The 13,736-nt window shown below is 45.1% G+C and overlaps 1 pseudogene; it reads left to right on the forward strand.

Annotated features, from left to right (window-relative positions):
* Positions 1–6,100: 6,100 nt before the first annotated feature.
* LOC110305937 (cyclin-dependent kinase 4 pseudogene) lies at positions 6,101–13,250 on the forward strand (annotated as a pseudogene).
* The last annotated feature ends 486 nt before the right edge of the window (positions 13,251–13,736 follow it).

The following is a 13,736-nucleotide window of genomic DNA, read 5'->3' on the forward strand; positions in this document are numbered from 1 at the left end:
GGGGTGGCCCGGGTCTCCAGTCTTCATATTCTAGATAGCCTAAAGCACCTGGGGGTGGGGGGAGTGGGGTCCAGAGAGCTGTCACTGAGCTGTCTAACTCCAAAATATGGCCAATCTATTTCACCGAAGATCCAGAATTTCCCTGGTGAGAGATGGAGACCATAGCCATACTCTTTAGCAAAATCTTCCTTGCAGTACTTTTCTACACACTTCAATAGTATCTTGGGACTGCTCTCCCCCTCCCCACCCTGGCACACATACCCATAACAGCTCCTCTTCTTTCAGCCAACAGAATTGACAAGAATCTAAATAGAGACACAAACAAATAACAATAAAGCAACCAGGGTGGCCACAACACACACACCAAGAAGACAGGGGTTCCAGTGATGTCTCACATGGATCCCAGACACTGGAATTAGGGTTGCATCCAGCCTTTCCTAAGTGTCCTATGCAGAAGATGACTTAAACAGACTTACCTCCAGAGGGGACAGGTCCAGGCAACTTTTTGTAGTTTCTGTGTTCAGGTGGAGCCATCAAGAGCCTCTAGGTCAATGGGAACAGAGGAAAGAGAAGTTCCTGGGGTCCTGGAGTGCCTCAGGATGTGTATCCCCGGGAACTATCCACTTACCATTCTATTTGCCTAGGGGATTCCAGGCCCCCAGTAACCAGGGATCTGAGTCTCTGGAAATCTCCCTGGCACCTCCAGAATGTTTCAAGGTAATTCCTCCAGAGAACAAATGGACACTCTTAAAGCTGACTAGAAAGTCTGTGTTGTTGCCAGTCAGCAACTGCATGGGGAACTTGCCGAAAACATGCAGCCCTGAGTTCCACCATTCTTTTTACAAAAAAATCACATCCTGGTTGACAAACTTTAATTAGCAAGAACAGTTAGCAAGAAGCCAAAAAGCAAGGTTAGTACATTTCTGGACTTTTCTGGACTCTGGAACTATGGATGAGGTTTTGATGGATTTGGCAGGTAGGTGTTGAGTTTGAAGTGTCCTGTTCTAAAGGTCAGAATGGTGCCTCTAACAAGGCATCAGGTGTGCTGAGGTCTTGGGTCTGTTGCAGTAGAAAACATTTGGAGTCTGTGTGGTGGATAAGAGGAATGATCGAGTAAGAAAAGCCAGAAGATCCATAGAGAGGATCTCTGCTGTTGAAGTTTCCTTAGAGACTAAAGATCTTTCCTTAAAGATCCTTCGTACCATGGAGGCCTTCAATGTCTGCGCTGTTCTCTGATCACGTGACCGGGATATCTGTATTTAGCAGTGTAGGCTTCATCTCCTAATAGCAAGATGATTAACCAAGCTCCCAGGAGGATCTAAGGCACTGCCCAGCACAGAACCTGAGTATGCTCGAGTTCAAGATCCTGGCAGGGCCTCCTTGTTTGTCAGAAGACTCCGCACACTCTCCCCCTTTCTCATTTTCCTTCCTTCTTTAGCCTGAGTCCCCTTCATTCCCAAAGTTCTTTAATGGTTACAGAGCCAATCCATGGCATTGTTGACAAACTGCTGCACAAAGCCGAGGAATCCCAGTCTCCAGAGCGTTGATTATAGACACTAAGGTATTAGGATAGAGGAATGTTGGTGGAACAGGAAGAGTGGATTAGAAGACTTGAGAATTCCTTCTACTTTTCAATAAGCATCACCATGGTCCTCGGAAAAGTCGGATTGGAGACTCGTCAGTCCTTCAGCTGATGAACAGTTTTGAGTTCCCACACTCTTCTATAGAAAATTCTTTTTTTTTCCAGTAGGGTGCTTAAATCAGTTGAGCTTTCTGTTCCTGAGGTCCTCTGGAGAGACTGGAGACATGGCACAGGGACTGTGTCTATACTATATTCTCACAATTCCCAAAAGTACCACCCCTCTGTCTGCCAGGTGGAGACTAAATTTGAGTGACATGTGAGACTTCCAGTGGTTACAGTGAGACCAAGACAAAGCACACATCCATAAACACATACACTGGGTCCTTATCTGTTTACACCAGAAGCTCTCATAAATAGCATATGCTGACAGTCATGATGATTATAGTCGCCTCAGGAAACAAACAGACTCGTGAATAAAACTAGGATTTATAGAGTCCAAACAACTGTTATTTCTCAGACACCTCATAATGAGATTTGTTATTTGGTAACCAACGACCTTTCAGTGTGAACTGGCTCCTCAGAGTTCTTGGAATTGAACAAAGTGCTTTCCCAGAGTCCACTGGGGTGGCTCTGGACAGCTGTGTTTGCCCAACCATTTGATGTCACGTCTCTATTTAGTTCATGGTCATATCTGAGAAGAGAAAAACAAAACAGTGGCAAACTTCAGATGTAAGTATGATATGCCAGTGAAAATGGCTTGTTGGTTTAACCATTATGCCCCACGGCATCAGTGGTAGGCAGAAAAGGGAGGCTGGGCTAAGACTTGAGATCTGTGTGTGTAAATCAAAGCTGTTATGGTCTTGTAAGGTTGGTATGCACATCCTTCATGCTCTTCTGGAGAGCCTGTGCTTGGGCTGACTATAAGGAGGGGAGCCAGTAAAGGAGCAGAGTAGCCCAAGGGGGGAATAATGCATCCTCAGAAAGGGGAAAAAAACATCCAAAGTGATGATGTGGTACAGTAATGAGTCTGGAGTGTATTTGGAGAACAGTCTCTCAGTGCTGGTCTGCATCTAAGGTCATTTTACTGCTACACTGTTTATCATAGCTTATCATTCTGTGCAATGGGTAGAAGCCATTGATGCTAAGAACCTCAGGAATTTTCTGAACTTAGAGACCAAAAAACTTTCCAGAAGACACTGGCTTTGTCTACAAAATTTTCTAAATGTCTTTTGTGAAATTTGTACAAATTTCACAAAATTTCTCCAAATTCCTTTGAAATGTGCTAACAGTGCCTTGGACAATTTATACCCCATGGAATCTTGGGGAGTTGGCAAATTTTAACAATTCTCTTCATAGGAGTTATGAAGATTAGATCTTGACAAGTTGACAAAAACTAGTGTCGCCTGGGAAGAAGGACCCTCGGTTGAGGAGTTACCTTTATCAGATTGGTTTGTGAGCATGTGGGTGGGTGGGCATTTTCCTGATTATTGAGCATGTCGGTGGGGCATTTTCCTGATTATTGATTGATGGGTTAGGGCACAGCTCATGGGACAGGTCTTTCTGGATCGTAAAAGAAAGCAGTCCGAGTAAGTCACAGGGAACAAGCCAGTCAGCAGTGTTTCTTCATGGCCTTTGCTTCACTTCCGGCCTACAGGTTCCTGACTTGAGTTGCTTCCCTGGCTTCCTTCAAAGATGGATTGATTGTAAGACCTAAGCTACAAAAAGATCCTTTATTCCGAAGTTGCGTTTTGACAATTGTTTTATGGCAGCGAGAGAAAGCAAACTGGGACAGGAACAAGTGAATTTGACAAACTGAAATTATGAACCAAATTTTAAAACTTTAGATTGAGCTTTTCTCTATCGCTACCATTGATAACAAAACCAAAGATATGCGGTGCATCCCTAATAAGTAAGGAAACTTCCATGCCAGAGACTTAGGTAAAAATAGAATCTATTCTAAGCCTGTCAGGTTCAGCCTATTACTGTGAAGATAAATTTGCTGCAAACACACAGGATTGGTACCTCCTGGGCAATGAGAGCCAGCGCTCCTGTGGATGGGGGAGCCTGACAGGAGGCTTACAGAGAAAGGCCTTGAGCCTGGAAGAGGAACCTGGAGGTGTTCCAAGCCAGGGCTGTGTGAGCAAGAACACATGGGTCCCTGCCAGGAAAGAATGAGTGAAGGAGTCTCTCTTCAGGGCAGCACAAATGAGAGTCAACAGACCCCACTGCAGGAGTCAAAGCTGTGCTTTCCCCTCTTCCCCCTCCCCCCATTTTCTTAGCCTCCTTAGTTGTGACCTGACCTTGATCCCTTCCTGAGATTATCCTTGCCCAGAGTTACAGATAACATTTCCCAACCTCCTTGTATGATGAGGCCTGAGCATCTGGCTGGGTTCTAGACATTCTGTAGAATTGAGGCTAAGCCTAACTTTAACACATGGCTTTAGGGCCATCCCAGATCCTAACTATGGTGGAGGCTGGTGGTCTAGTAGTCAACTAACAGGTGACCTGATAATGCGGATCATTTATTGATGTTAACAGAGGGGAAAAGGAAGAGGAACTCGGGTCATTGCAGTGCCTACATGTAGCCGAGACTGTTTGTCTACAGACTTGTTGCACATGGGAGAGAACTGTAAAGGATTTTCTAATATATATATATTATATATATATGTAATTTTTCTATCACTCATATCCCATATGAAGAATAGCTAGATTACAGTAGGACTCAGAGTCCAGGAGAAGTTGTTAAAATTTAGCCCTCTAGAGAGTAGAAACCCCACAAGATTATGTTGGAGGCATCCACCACATTCTAAACTCTGCATTAGATGCTAGAAGAACATCAGAGAAGACCATACAGAGCTGGTTTGTGGCTCATTGCAATTACAAGTATCCTTTATGTAGTAAGATGCATGTGCCACTTTGGCAATTATAAACTATTAGAGAAATAGCCACTGCCAGAGAACACCTAAACTGGGCCATGCTCACGAGCGCTTCGGCTGAATGCAGGGAACCAGAACAGTCTAAGGCAGAATTTAATTATCTTTAACGCCCATTTAAAATTAAACCTGAGCCAGGTGTGGTAGCTCATGCCTGTGATCTCAGCACTTGGGAGTCGGAGGCATGAGTTTGTCATGAATGTGAGACTTTGTCTCAAAAGCAAGCAAACAAATAACAAAAATTAAGGGAGCCAATATAACCTCCCACACGTGTACCGGAATCTAACTCCCCTTTACCACATATGTATGAGAATACATACCTCTCATGCCTCTCCCACATGTACTAGATGTTTACGTCAAAGCTAGGGAGGCCACCCCAAAGCACACTTTGAGAAACAGGACTGCCAGCTGTCCTAAAAATTTTTCTCGTTTATTTGAACCGCAAGATGAATAATGCCTCCAGCCCGCCCCCCACTCCCCGAATTAACTTGGGAGATATTTGTTGTTCAAATGTTCAGATGGGTCTGTTCCAAAATGGGTCCATTACATCTCTAAGTACTCCCTTGCTAGGAGTATTTTCTTGTATAGATTATAAAGATGATGCTTATGAAAATAACTGCAATATCAGCAATTTTTTAAAAAGTGTTCTGGATATGTCAGAAACTTGGCAAGAATGTTAGGTGAGTTATGTTACACATTAGAATGCTGACAGGAACTCAGTCCAGGGAACAACACTCTTTTAGTCTCCATATTTCATTTGAGGAAACAGCATCAGAGAAGCTAACACGCTGAAGGTCACAGACAGCTCGACATCAGCTGCATGGGTTTAGGAACATTCTTGACTAAGCCCTCTAGGCACACTACTTGTAGTTGAGTGCTTTATGAAAACAAATGTAAATTCCATGATTACAGTAATATCTATCTCTATATCTATCTATCTATCTATCTATCTATCTATCTATCTATCTATCTATCGACACACTGCCAATCTGAGGCTAACCAAGGCAGGTATGTGCCTCAGGTTCAGGCCTCTTTCTGCTCCTTCAGCTGTCTAGCTAACCAAGCCATCCCCTTTCCAAAAGCTTGGGTTTAGACGTCTCTGTCTATTGGCTTCTTGTGATTCTCTGCGCCTGAAACTTCATTCTGCTCTCAGGATCAGATCAGAGTCTGAATCTAATTCACCATCTACAGAACACTAAACGTATGTCTCTGCTTCCTTGTTTCAAGCCTACAGTTGTCTGGTGCAGACCAAACAATATAACTGTATGTCTGTATGCTTGTGTGCGTGTGTGTGTGTGTGTGTGTGTGTGTTCGTGTATTCATGCATGCATGTATGCATGTGTGCTGGAAGGAGGAAGGATAAAAGATAGCCTGGAAGCACAGGCCCAGCTTCTGCTGTGGTGTTGGAGTATATGTTGCTCCATCTTTGCTGAGCTCCAATTGAGCTTCTTCCTTCCCAGGTAGTCTAACCAATGATCTCTATTGGTGCTTCTAGCTACTCCAGTGATCATCTGTGACCTAGTGTAGGAGGGAAGGTGTTTGCCCTTGGGTTCCATCCAACCTGTGGACGTCTTAGAGGGTAATCATGCAGGTGAGATGTTATCCAAGGAAGCCCCACCACCACTTCTCCCAGCACATAACCCTCAACTCTAACTCAAAGTTGAAGAGGTGCAACAAAGCAGCTTGTTTTGAATCTGCGGGAGACAAATCACTGCATGTCAGAGGCATCACCCAGTGGTGCTGACACTCAAAGAGAGGCATGGAGTCTTGTGGGCAGTGCATTTAGGAGAAAGGGGGCTGGTGTCAATATTGCTCTTGATTGGCTGGTTCACCTTGCAATGTGCTTAGGGCTTTTGTCTTTTTGATGATCAAAGTCTTTGTCTAATTTAGTCCAGATTCTCCCATCTTGCCAATGTTGGTAGAAAAGGAGAAAGAGAAAGAGAGTGATCCAAGCCCTCAAAGCAACTGGGGATGGAAGTGCTAATGGTAAACACTGGTCCAGAGCATCGGGATCTTTGGGCTTCCAGCCCTGAGTTCTGCCCATTGACTTTGAGGCCTTAGGAAAGCCACTCCAACTTCTTGAACCTCATTTCATGTGTGTGTGTGTGTGTGTGGTGACATATATATATATATATATATATATATATATATATATATATATAGAGAGAGAGAGAGAGAGAGAGAGAGAGAGAGCTGTGAGTGGCTACTATAAACTTGATTCTGATTTTTCCCCTTCTAGTTTATTGTGTATCCTTCTCATTCCAGAAACTGTGTCACCAGAAGAAGCAAGGGTCCCCCTTTCAGGTTCCTGTGTCACTGAGGGAGACAGGTCATAAACCAAGATATAAATACATGGCTGAAAGGTCAGAATGGGTGAGCACCACCAAGGGAGCCCAAGCAAGACAACAAACAGATGGTGTGGTAAGCCAGTGTGGTTGGAGCAGAGCTCCAGGACACACAAAGGGCAGTAGTGTGAGCGGAAGAGCATCCAGGCCAGCTGGAGAGCATGCCCACAGCCTACAGCTCCCAGCAAGCCAGTCAAGGGCATTGGGACACAGTCACTGGGACGAAGAACCTCAAGGGCAGGAACTGGGCTGATGGGCAGAAAGATGCTATCCATTGGAAGTGTGAGCCTCACTCTAGCTCTCAGAGTTGTATTTCGGGGTAGTCTGTGGGTAACAGGAAACTAATATCTGTGCTTCTCCTGCCTGCTTCCCTCTCTGGTGGGGAGAGGAGCAGATGGGTATAGCAAGTCCCCCAGAGAACACGTCAAGTTGGTGACAAAAGAACGGGAAGGAACACACTCCAGTTCATCTTGAGCATTCTCATTCACAGAATTGAAGGAAGAGAACTGTGTGTCCTCTCTCTTTTCCTTCCCCTGGAGGCGAGATGGAGAGAGAGAGAGGCAATGCCAATGCCTGGGATTTGTCTCACAACTTACTTCAAAAATATTTGCAAAGCTGGTGAGTGGTAACGAGAAAACTATCATCACGTGAGCCACTCAGAGTCATTCTTTCAATACAGTGTTAGAAAGCAAAATCACTACCCACAAATTTCTCCGCCAGTGGCTGGGGTGGCTTAGGCAGCGGGCATGTCATTTCCAGGAGGGGATGGCCAGTTGCACTGGCAAACAACAAATAACAGAAGTGATATTTTGATTGATAAGACAGGAAGACAAGAAGCCTGGAGCAACGACCCCAACATGAAGGGCAAATGCTAACCGTCAGCTGCGCCTAGCTATGCTCCTGAGCTGGGACCCATTGGAAGAGGATAAGCTTTCCCTCCACCTGAACTTATACCAAGCAGGAGATGTGGTGTGGACTGTACCATCTCTCCACAGCTCTCCTTTCCTGGAGGCCTAGAAAGGAGGGGCAGTGGGGCACAGGGAGGAGAGCTGTGGCAGAGGGAGGGCTTTCTTCCTAATTATGTACTATCTGAGGCTTGGATCTGTGTGGTAATAATGAGATCTTTGGTCATCCTGAAAATTCTTACAGCATTTGTCTGAGGTAGCTGCTCTCCCAGAGGGACTCCAGGCAGACCACGCTGTTTCTAACACTTTCTGACTCAAAACCTTCCAAAAGCAGCCTGACCCTCCTGCTAGTCTCCATCATCTGCTGCTCACAGCTCCTCCTGTTTTCTCTTATTTAAGTAAGTCAAACACATGCTTACCTTGGGTTCCCTTTTCTGGGACAGTCTCTCTCAGACTTGAGCCCTCTCTATTCTTTTATCCAGCAGTGCTATAGCTGAGTCCCACTTGAGTCTCCCTGGTGCTGCTAGATCGTTTCTCACTCCCCTTAAGATGTTGGTTATCCTTCCTCCATAGCATGTAAGCATGGAAGGCCAAGAAGTCACTCTGTCCAGTCCTCACCATGCCCTGCATAGCATACAGTTGGCATTCTAAAGATGTTTTCTAGAGCAATGCTTTGGTGTGTGTGCAGAGGCCTACTTGCTGAGATGTCCACATCTCTAGCACATGCTTAGCATATATATGTATATGTTTATGTATATGTATACACACACACAAACACACACGCATATACCACAGGTCTCATTTGCATTGATGCTATCTCCTCACTGTGTGCCTGCGCATGCGCATGTGAATGCATTCGTGTGTGTTAAGAATATTTTAATAAAAGTGCTACTTTATTTCCTGAGATTACAAAAATCATCGTGTCTGCAGAAATCTTTCCAGCCAGCAAATAGAAGAAAATGGAACGTCAGACTTGTAAGGGGGCTCCTGGTGTTCAGGGAGGCAGCTGGACGGTTTCTGTAGTCTTGGCCTGCCCAGCACAAAGGGAACATGGGCCAGGATGAGCTGGCCTCTGAGCAGTGCTGTGGGTGGGTCTGTACCAGGAACTCCACCAGAGCTGGTGGTAACAGGAACTATATAACACAGGCCCTTGGATCTCATGCCTCCTACACAGCTGCTGGGCCTCAGGCTGAGAGAATAGAGTTGGATATCTGTTTGCTGGCATGTTTGGAGTTTGTGTCTCCATGGGACAGCTAAAGGTCATGGAGAGTCCTAAAGGCATCCTCTTCACATGACCATCCCCCCACCCCCCACCTCTAGTTTGAAACACTCAAGTTGTGGGAGACTCAGCTCTTGGCTTGTTTTAGCTCTGCTTCCATTTTCAAGGTCTCCAACTTCTCTGAGTGTGGTGGCTCATGACTGTATTTCCAGCACTCAGAAGTGAGGCAAGAGGATCAAGGGTTCGAAGCCAGCCTGAACTGTGTAATGCCAAGCTGTAAATAAATAGACTTACTCAAAAAAAAAATGTATTTTAACACTGTTCCTACAGGATTAAGAGTATAAAGCACCAATGAAATACTTTAAGGGCTTAAGCAAGCAAAGTAACTTGTAACACAAGAACAGCGTAATACAAGTATGTGATTCACAAAGGCAACTGAACCATGATTGATAGTGCACTTTCAATAGTGGGATCTGAGTTTTGAACTTCAAATGAATGGTAATTTGATTCCCCTTGGTTTATGTTTGTCAGCCACTGTGTGCCTCATTAGTCATAGCTTTGGACACATACCCTTAAGGTTCTTTATGCCTTGGAGGTGGGCCCTGCCCTGGCTTGGAAGGAAGCCACTTACAATGCAATGATCTGGTTCTCTTCCTCTACCTGCTGAGATAACCCCCACTGCCCTCTCCCTAGCTTTGTTCTCCTACTCCTGGCTCATCAAGCATCCTCCTGCCCTCTGTCTTCTCTCCTCTGTGTCCTGCTTGCTCTTTGTCAGAGGGTGGGCATGCTACTGGACAGCCAAAGGCGGCTGCTATTTACAGTTGTGAGCTCCACGGTCAGGCCTTAAGCCTGTGTGCTCTTGTCTCATGAATCTAGAGGGCACTAGGCCGGCATGACTCTTCTGACTGTCGTGAATGCTCTGTCACTGTAATGGCTGCCATGCTCTATTCTCCACGTGTGACAGAGGGAAATGAGAACAGAAACAGTCCCTGGGCATCCTATGGGGCAGGTACAACTATCCTCCTAAGGTTGGAATCCAAAGCACAAAGCTGGCAGACTTACCCAATTTGGCATCTCTGATGAGCCAGATCACCCCCATGGTGGTTTGAATAAAAATGACTCCTAAATGCTCATATATTTAAATACTTGGTCACCAGTTGTTGAAACTGTTTGTGAAGTATTAGGAGGTGTGGCCTTGTTGGAGAAGGTGTCACTGGAGGGTTGAGCATTGAGGTTTCAGGATCCCACACCATTCCCAATTAGCTCTCTCAGCGTCTCTGCTGTGCCTCAAGATGTAAGCTCCTGCCCTGTGCCTGCCTTTCTATTGCCATGCTCCAGGCTCTGGAGGTCGTAAACCTCTGAAGCTGTAAGCCCTAGGTTAAAGGCTCTCTTTTATAAATTGCCTTGGTCATGGTGTTTTATTCCAACAATAGAAAAGTAACTAAAATACCCCAGACAGGTAGGGGATCTGACCCTAGGCATAAGACTTTTGACCACTATGATTCTGTCTTGGATCTTTTGGCCTGCCATAAAAATAAAAATAAAAAAAAATCACAGACTGAGCAGCTTGTAAACAATTTTATTTTTCATAGTTTTGGAGGCTGGCTGTCTAACACCAAGATGCCAGCACATTTGGTATCCAGTGAAGGTCCATTTCTGGCTAATAGAGGGCCATCTTTGAGGTGTAACTTACTCTCAAGCCTCTCCTGTAAGTGCACTATCCGACATGAGAGGACCACAACTTCCCAAAGGCTCCATCTCAAATAATCTCACAGGGAACCAGATTCCGAGCTATCAATTTGGGGGAACAGATAACACTCAGACAATAGCAATATATCTCTAAGAGTTTAGAAGCCTAATACATTTTTAAGCTAGGATAGTAGCTAGCAGGGGTTAGAAACCAGGTGGCCTGACAGATCCCAGGAAAGAGGCCAGTTCTCCTTCATTCTCTCTTCATGAGACACCCCAAATTGCTCTGGGCTTTGATCCCTTAAAGGCTTGATGCTGCCTTAGAAGGTTGCTCTGCACATGCCTGTTGCTTTTTTGAGAGGCACCAGACTGGCTTTTAACACAGATGTTCCAAGTACTTTGAGAAGCACTAGAGGGACCCAATTTGCATTTTAGGTAGAGAATTCTTGCAGCTGATAGATGGGAATAGACAGGAGGCCTGGATTCAGAGACCCCAACTGGGGAGTCACATTGGTAATTCAGGTGAGAGATACTGATTGGTCTGATTGTGAATAGAATAAAAATTGTGAATAGAAGGAGGAGGAAGAGAGATGAAGAAGAAGGAAGGAGAAGCAAGAAAAGAGGTGGTGTGAGAAAGTTCTAGATCGAAGTAGTGCTAGGTTTTTGCCAAATCTGCCAATAACAGTTGCCTGTATGAATATGGCAAGTTTTGCAGTCAGATTGTGAACAGAGAGAAATAACTTCCCAATAAGTTACCATTGAGCCTGGGCATGTACCAGAGTCAATTAGAAGATTGTTAGAGATCAGGTGCTGCATGGTCCTGGTGGTCCATATCTGTAATCTTAGAACTCAGAGAGGCCCAGGCAAGGGTTTAAGGTCAGCCTGAGCTATGAAGAGAGACGCTGTCTCAAAACAAACACCCCCACCCAAACACTGCCAATTTTGAGGCCACAATCAGAAGCCGTAGTCATGTGGAATACAGAACAGTGTGGGTTGGCTTGGGTGTGATGTGTAGGACGTATTTAGATGGAGGATGGTTTTGAAAATGGAGGAGAATACTATAGGTGAGTTAGGTAGTGGAGACAGCACAGTAATACAAGACAATGACCTGGCCACTCAGGCAGCCTTTGGAGGAACAGATCATGGTAGAGATGAGGTGTTGGGTTATAGCCATGTCTCTCTGGCTTTGAAATTGTTCCTTCCTTAGGCTGTACAATGACTCTAGGAGAGATGCTGTCTTGGAGTAGTTTCATCTGAGTTACAGTGGGTGGAAGTAAATATACATTATTTACAAAATGCGGAACCGGCAAGATGTCCCAATGAGTACAGGTATACACCCACCAAGCCTGACCACCTGACCTTGATCCCCAGAAGTCACTTGGTGGAGGGAGAACACTGACTCCTGCAACTCATCCTGGCATGCAGGTATGCTTATACACAAGCACACATATACAAACAAGAACAATGGTAGGTCACACTTACCGATCATGAACAATGTACTTTCCTGGATCACAGAATGTTTAAAAAAAATGTTAAGCTTAATTTAAAAAAAAAATTCCCTCTAGGTTTGGCTGCCCCTTTGATGGCTGGTCATATGGTGAGATTCCAGGCAAAGAGACTGTTCTAGCAGCCTGTGTCTATGATCATATCAGGATCAAGCCACATGTTACCCTCTATCCCACATCTCTTGGCCAGTTACAAAGGTATTCCCTGATCCAATAATGGCTATATACCCCTCAATATGAACCAGTAGATGAAGTTGTTATTGATGCCTATGGGGCAGTTGAAAATTATTATGATTAATAAGGATTATGACTCCCTAGGCTACTTTGTGCCCATCATGATTGTGGCATTCCTCAATAAAGGAGGAGGAGGAGGAAGAGGAGGAGGAGGAGGAGTCCTTCCTATCAGCATAGCTCATTCAGTAGCTTAATTCTGGAGCCTGGAGGTTTCTGAGTGTCCCAGTGTTATCCAGCTGATAGAGGTCTGTGCCACTTCAATTTAACTATCATATCAAGGTGACCTCAGTGTTTGTGCATAGGAACCAGAACCTAAGGACATATCTAGACAAGGCACTGTTTGAGACCATCATGGATCGGATGTGTATATCTGGCATATGAATTTCATCATTTACTGAGACCTGAACCCAACCCAGAGAAACTTCTTGTAGGAATCAGTGGGACTGTCAAGTTGGCCAACTTTGGCCTAGCCAGAATCTATAGCTACCAGATGGCCCTTACACATGTGGTGTTGCACTCTGGCAGCGTGCCATTGTAGTGCTGTGTCAGCTGTATCTTTGCAGAGATGGTTCATGGAAAGCCTCTCTTCTGTGGAGACTCTGAAGCTGACTATTGGGAAAAGACTTCTGTCTGATTAGACTGCATCCAGAGAATGACTGGTCTCTAGATGTATCTCTCTACCCAAGTCTTTTCCCCTAGATGGCTTCAACCAGTGCAGTGGTTGCTACAGGGGACAGAGGAGTCTAGAACACTGCTGCTGTGGGAAATGCTAACTATTAAGCCATGGATGAATCTTTGCTTCCAATTCCTGCAGAACTCTCCCCTACACACGGAATAAAGCAGCTACCTTCCCACTTCCTTACACTTGAACTGGAGTTAAGTCCAAAGACGATCTCTACTGTCCTCTAAAGCTGGGGTATAGGCTTTGATATTTTTAAAACCTACTTTTAATGAGACTTATCAAGCGCTTTGACCCCTCCCCCTAGTCTACCGTCCAAAGGTAGGGGAGAAAAGATAGTAAATAAGACAAGGGAGTATGGACCCGTTTAGAAGTAGTTCCTTGGGGCGATTCCAATCTCTCTTTGTCAGGATACCAACAGTCCAGTTCAGTAGTGTCAGGATAGCAAACTGAATCAGCAGCAGTGGCACCATCTAGCAGACACTGCCAGTCCTCTGCCCCCAATCAGCACAAGTTAGTGCCAGCGACCAGGACCAGCCAAGATGCCAGAGGCCAGAAGTTCTCTGCAGTGCCTCTCTCAGTGAATCGATAATTAGCGAAGATGAAGATGCAAGACCAGTGAAGCATTGCAAAGCCAGCTATGCG

This window comes from Mus caroli, unplaced genomic scaffold, assembly GCF_978045245.1.
Source record: "Mus caroli unplaced genomic scaffold, Mus_caroli_1 scaffold_2, whole genome shotgun sequence".
NCBI lineage: Eukaryota > Metazoa > Chordata > Mammalia > Rodentia > Muridae > Mus > Mus caroli.